Source organism: Corella eumyota, chromosome 1 (genome assembly GCF_963082875.1).
Source record: "Corella eumyota chromosome 1, kaCorEumy4.1, whole genome shotgun sequence".
In the NCBI taxonomy this organism is placed as follows: domain Eukaryota; kingdom Metazoa; phylum Chordata; class Ascidiacea; order Phlebobranchia; family Corellidae; genus Corella; species Corella eumyota.
The window spans coordinates 22,127,743-22,135,132 of NC_137490.1; positions in this window are offsets into that span (position 1 = coordinate 22,127,743).

Sequence of the window (7,390 nt, forward strand, 5' to 3'; positions counted from 1 at the left end):
AATAAATAAAAAAAGGGTTTAATGTTTACCTCAATAGAATTTAAAAAAAAAAGAATGACAAAAATTTTGAATTCAAAATTTTTTTTAAATGAAAAAAGATTAAGTAAAATTAGCAAAAAAACAAAAAAAAATGTTGTAGAAAACTTTAAATCTTATCATTTAAACAAAAACAAATTTGAAATCAACATTTAAAAAATCACAATTTTTTACAAGCTTGTTCACAGAAAAAATAATGTTCACAGAAAATATCTGAATTCACAAAAAACTTTGATTTAAAATTACTACCTTTCACTGCAATAGTCAAAACAGTCAAAAAAATATACTTTGTAAATAACATTAAAATTAAATATTACTGATTAATTATTACAAAACCTTATTATATTTAGAACTAATTGAATTAAAAAAAAAATCTCTAAAAAATTTAAAATTTTTTTTTTTTTTTAAAAGTTAAAAATTCTTACTATTCCATTTGACATCAGATGGTTCCAGTTAAGTTTTCTTCCTGTGTGTTTTCCTCTGTAAAAGTCCTCAATGTCTCCGATGAGGTCCTCCAGAGCAGCAGGAAGAGAGACAGGAATCTTATCTGATCTTCTGGACCAAGCACCAGCGTTTAAAATCTTAATATTGGCAATATCTAAATAAAAGAAAAATGAATTTACTAAACATCGAGCTTAGTGGGTGAATTATACTTGTACGTCCAATCAAAATTGCTATTGTGGTGCGGGCAAATATTACATAAGAGTTGTGACTATATTATGACAATTAAAATCTTAACCCTAAGTTGGGCAAACAATTAGTAAATGAAATATAGTTCAATAAAGTTCCTAAAAATACATTTGATTTAATATATTTTTTTAGTATGACCTTTTATTAAATTGTATAGAAAAGTAACAATAACAGAAATTATTTCTGAAAAAATAATATTATGTCATAACTTTAAACCCAACGGGCTGCTATAAACGATATAAACTCCTGCTAGGTCAGCACATAATCAACAGCTTGAATATCGGGTAATTACAATCTTATATCCCAAACTGCCACAGGCAACTCAAGACTGGGTCAGGGAGGTAGCAAATGTTACTCTATGTTTAGGTTGTAAAGTCGACCTTCCCACATTTAGGACAAATAAATACAACAAAGTAAACCTGCAATCTTATCATTTCTTCCTTCTTTAAAATTTTGGTTAAGGTCTTCACTGACTTTAATATCTTGAAACATTCGAGCTAACTTATTGACATAATCAGCTGGCATTCCAACCTGTTATTAATAAATTTTTAATATTAAAATTATTAACTTCAAAACAAAGACAATTTACGAAAATTAAACTTGTACAACTTGGGACTGGGTTGGGGTAATATCATGAAGTCAATAATATTTTTAACTTGTACAACTTGGGACTGGGTTGGGGTAATATCATGAAGTCAATAATATTTTTAACTTGTACAACTTGGGACTGGGTTGGAGTAATATCATGAAGTTAAAATTATCTTAAACTAGTACAACTTAAGACTAAGTTGGGGTAATAACATGAGATCATTCAAGTCTTAAACTTGTACAACTTGGGACTGGGTTGGGATAATATCATGAGGTCAACAATATCTTTAACTTGTACAACTTGAGACTGGGTTGGGGTAATATTATGATGTCAATAATATCTTAAACTTGTACAACTTGAGACTGGGTTGGGGTAATACCATGAGGTCAATAATATCTTAAACTTGTACAACTTGGGACTCGGTTGGGGTAATATCATAAGGTCAATAATATCTTAAACTTGTACAACTTAAGACTGGGTTGAGGTAATATCATAAGGTCAATAATATCTTAAACTTGTACAACTTAGGACTAGGTTGGGGTAATATCATAAGGTCAATAATATCCTAAACTTGTACAACTTGAGACTGGGTTAGGTTAGGATAATATCATAAGGTCAATAATATCTTAAACTTGTACAACTTAGGACTGGGTTGGGGTTGTATAATGAGGTTAATAATATCTTAAACTTGTACAACTTAGGACTGGGTTGGGGTTGTATCATAAGGTCAATAATATCTTAAACCTGTACAACTTGGGACTGGGATGGGGTAATATCATAAGGTCAATAATACCTTAAACTTGTACAACTTGGGACTGGGTTGGGGTAATACCATAAGGTCAATAATATCTTAAACTTGTACAACTTGGGACTGGGTTGGGGTAATATCATGAAGTCAATAATATTTTTAACTTGTACAACTTGGGACTGGGTTGGGGTAATACCATAAGGTCAATAATATCTTAAACTTGTACAACTTGGGACTGGGTTGGGGTAATATCATGAAGTCAATAATATTTTTAACTTGTACAACTTGGGACTGGGTTGGGGTAATATCATGAAGTCAATAATATTTTTAACTTGTACAACTTGGGACTGGGTTAGGGTAATATCATAAGGTCAATAATATCTTAAACTTGTACAACTTAGGACTAAGTTAGGATAATATTATGAGATCAATATTATAAGGTCAAAATATCTTAAACTTGTACAACTTGGGACTGGGTTGGGGTAATATCATGAAGTCAATAATATTTTTAACTTGTACAACTTGGGACTGGGTTGGGGTAATATCATGAAGTCAATAATATTTTTAACTTGTACAACTTGGGACTGGGTTGGAGTAATATCATGAAGTTAAAATTATCTTAAACTAGTACAACTTAAGACTAAGTTGGGGTAATAACATGAGATCATTCAAGTCTTAAACTTGTACAAATTGGGACTGGGTTGGGATAATATCATGAGGTCAACAATATCTTTAACTTGTACAACTTGAGACTGGGTTGGGGTAATACCATGAGGTCAATAATATCTTAAACTTGTACAACTTGGGACTCGGTTGGGGTAATATCATAAGGTCAATAATATCTTAAACTTGTACAACTTAAGACTGGGTTGAGGTAATATCATAAGGTCAATAATATCTTAAACTTGTACAACTTAGGACTAGGTTGGGGTAATATCATAAGGTCAATAATATCCTAAACTTGTACAACTTGAGACTGGGTTAGTAGGATAATATCATAAGGTCAATAATATCTTAAACTTGTACAACTTAGGACTGGGTTGGGGTTGTATAATGAGGTTAATAATATCTTAAACTTGCACAACTTAGGACTGGGTTGGGGTTGTATCATAAGGTCAATAATATCTTAAACCTGTACAACTTGGGATTGGGTTGGGGTAATATCAGGAGGTCAATAATATCTTAAACTTGTACAACTTGAGACTGGGTTGGGGTAATATCATAAGGTCAATAATACCTTAAACTTGTACAACTTGGGACTGGATTGGGGTTATATTATGAGGTCAATAATATCTTAAACTTGTACAACTTGGGACTGGGTTGGGGTAATATCAGGAGGTCAATAATACCTTAAACTTGTACAACTTGGGACTGGGTTGGGGTAATATCATAAGATCAATAATATCTTAAACTTGTACAACTTAAGACTGGGTTGGGGTAATATCAGGAGGTCAATAATATCTTAAACTTTTACAACTTGAGACTGGGTTGGGGTAATATCATAAGGTCAATAATATCTTAAACTTGTACAACTTGAAACTGGGTTGGGGTAATATCATAAGGTCAATAATATCTTAAACTTGTACAACTTGGGATTGGGTTGGGGTAATATCATAAGGTCAATAATATCTTAAACTTGTACAACTTGAGACTGGGTTGGGGTAATATCATAAGGTCAATAATATCTTAAACTTGTACAACTTGGAACTGGGTTGGGGTAATATCATAAGGTCAATAATATCTTAAACTTGTACAACTTGAGACTGGGTTGGGGTAATATCATAAGGTCAATAATATCTTAAACTTGTACAACTTGAGACTGGGTTGGGGTAATATCATAAGGTCAATAATATCTTAAACTTGTACAACTTGGGATTGGGTTGGGGTAATATCAGGAGGTCAATAATATCTTAAACTTGTACAACTTGGGACTGGGTTGGGGTAATATCAGGAGGTCAATAATATCTTAAACTTGTACAACTTAAGACTGGGTTGGGGTAATATCATAAGGTCAATAATATCTTAAACTTGTACAACTTGGGATTGGGTTAGGGTAATATCAGGAGGTCAATAATATCTTAAACTTGTACAACTTAAGACTGGGTTGGGGTAATATCATAAGGTCAATAATATCTTAAACTTGTACAACTTGGGATTGGGTTGGGGTAATATCAGGAGGTCAATAATATCTTAAACTTGTACAACTTGGGACTGAGTTGGGGTAATATCATAAGGTCAATAATATCTTAAACTTGTACAACTTGGGATTGGGTTGGGGTAATATCAGGAGGTCAATAATATCTTAAACATATACAACTCGAGACTGGGTTGGGGTAATATCATGAGTTCAATAATATCTTAAACTTGTACAATTTGAAACTGGGTTGGGGTAATATCATAAGATCAATAATATCTTAAACTTGTACAACTTAAGACTGGGTTGGGGTAATATCAGGAGGTCAAAAATTTCTTAAACATATACAACTCGAGACTGGGTTGGGGTAATATCATGAGTTCAATAATATCTTAAACTTGTACAATTTGAAACTGGGTTGGGGTAATATCATAAGGTTAATAATATCTTAAACTTGTACAACTTGAGACTGGGTTGGGGTAATATTATGATGTCAATAATATCTTAAACTTGTACAATTTGAAACTGGGTTGGGGTAATAGCATGAGTTCAATAATATCTTAAACTTGTACAACTTGGGACTGGGTTGGGGTAATATTATGATGTCAATAATATCTTAAACTTGTACAATTTGAAACTGGGTTGGGGTAATATCATGAGTTCAATAATATCTTAAACTTGTACAACTTGAGACTGGGTTGGGGTAATATCATGAGGTCAATATTAAGTTAAACTTGTACAACTTAAGACTGGGTTGGGGTAATATCATGAAGTCAATAATATCTTAAACTTGTACAACTTAAGACTGGGTTGGGGTAATATTATGATGTCAATAATATCTTAAACTTGTACAACTTAAGACTGGGTTGGGGTAATATTATGATGTCAATAATATCTTAAACTTGTACAACTTAAGACTGGGTTGGGGTGATAAAATGAGGTCAATAATATCTTAAACTTGTACAACTTGAGACTGGGTTGGGGTAATATTATAAGGTCAATAACATCCTAAAATTTGTACAACTTAAGACTGGGTTGGGGTTATATAATGAGGTCAATAATATATTAAACTTGTACAACTTGAGATTGGGTTGGGGTAATATCATGAGGTCAAAAATATCTTAAACTTAAAGTTTGTTACATTTAAAATTTTACCTCTCTCAGTCCCTCCACCATATTCTCTTCTTTCTCATTATCAGCACAAGTTCCAAGGATTAACCTTCTAGTTAAATGGGCTTTGTGATACCTCATAAAAACATCTTTGTTGGAAACATATTTCAGCAACAACAGCTACGAATAAAAAATTTAAGTGTTAATAAATGTCTAATTTAAAATTTTTTTAAATGTTTTAAAAGGAAAATTCATTTATGAAATCAGAACAGTTTTGGTTACATTTATTCAATACCAAAACACTTTAAGAAAAATATTTTTTTAGTTAATTCCTTTAATAAAAAATGTAACAAACTTTAAATACAATGTTAGTCATTTAAAGGTTGGCAAAGTTATGCTGTTTAGGTTGACTACATTATTAAATCAATATTATAAGGTCAAAAATATCGCAAAATTTAAAAGTACATTATCAAACTATAAATCTAGGCTTTAGCGAAAAAAACGAGGCCAAATTATAAATTTAAGTTTAAACCATGGAAACTAGCGAAAAGTTAAAGCATTAAAATAATGAAAGTTGGTACTGACCACATTTTGAAGTTTGTTGTCGATCTCATCTGTAGTTAACTTCTTACTGAGCGGAGTTTTTCTTAAAAGCATGTCACAGAAGTTTGCCAATAATTCGGGACATCTCGACTCTGGGGGAAGTTTAAATGGGTTTCTGCTACAAAAATAACAACAAATTAATGGTTTTTTAAATAGATGGTGCTTCAATGGTGCTTTTTAATCTATGGTTAATGGTGTTTTAAAAAAAAGAGTGGGTCTGTAAACTTTAAAATGCTTTTCAAATGGTTAAAATTATTGGTTGATGGTATTTTTTTAGTTAATGTAGATATTAAAATTAGATGGTGTTTTTAAATTATTAGTGTTTACTTTCTTGAGATTATAAAGAGTATTTTTTTAATTGTTTAAAAAATGCTTTTTAAAAGAAGGCTGATTGGGATTGGGGTCAGGATAATAGAAGAAAGTTTAAGTTGAGGTACATAGTCAACCTTTTCTTATTAAGAATAAACAAAAAAAATGGGCTATATAATATAATCTATATATAATGGAGTTTAGTGAACAATATATATATGTATATGTCCAATGTATACAACTACAAAATAAATAAAACTGCTGTTTGTGGTGCGCAGGTAAAAAGTTGAAAGTTGAGACCATATTTTTACAATAAAAACTCACTGTTTAGCTTTTGTTTGCAACTCAAGGTTGAACACAGAATGATCATTCACAACTTTCTCAAAAGCTTTGTCTCGAGTTGTTAGAAATTGTGGATCATCTTCAAACGACTTTTTAACAAGTATAGAAAACTGATTGAACAGGGAGAGTAACATTTTTCAATATTATTATATTATTATTATTATTAATATTATTTATTATTATATTATTATTATGATAACAATTTTGATACTTTATTTCAGCACAGTAGCCTTAGTGATGTTAGTAAATTTGCTACAGTTTTAAATAGTAAATTAAAATTAATTTACCTTTTAGACAACAACATAAATATTTTCAAATTATTTTTTATTTTAAATGTATATATTTTATTTTCTAGGTATTGTGTCTCAACAATTCAAGAAATAAAACAAAGAAGAGAATTAGATTCCTAATCTCAGAAGGGGATCGGTTTATTCGCTACTGCTTCCGCGTGTTGGCGCGCTTGAGCAAAGGCAGTGACAATACTTACTTCCGCTAGGCCAAAAAAACAATTAACAGATTAATTATCAGATAATAATCATTAATATCCAAAACTAACAAAGGCAACTCAAGACTGGGTTAGGGTAACAAATGTTACTCTATGTTTAGGTCGTGGAGGTCGTTCTTAGATCAAAAATAATAACACAAAAACAATATTATTGTTTGTAAATAAAACATTATCACAATATTTTCTACTACATACAAAAATTCAAAAACAGTTTTAACAGTTATTGAAAATTTTGTGTAAAGTTATTTAAATAAGAAATAAGTTTTTAATTTTGTTAAATATTAAAATTATTCTTACCCCAGTGTTGTTGCATCATACCATAGA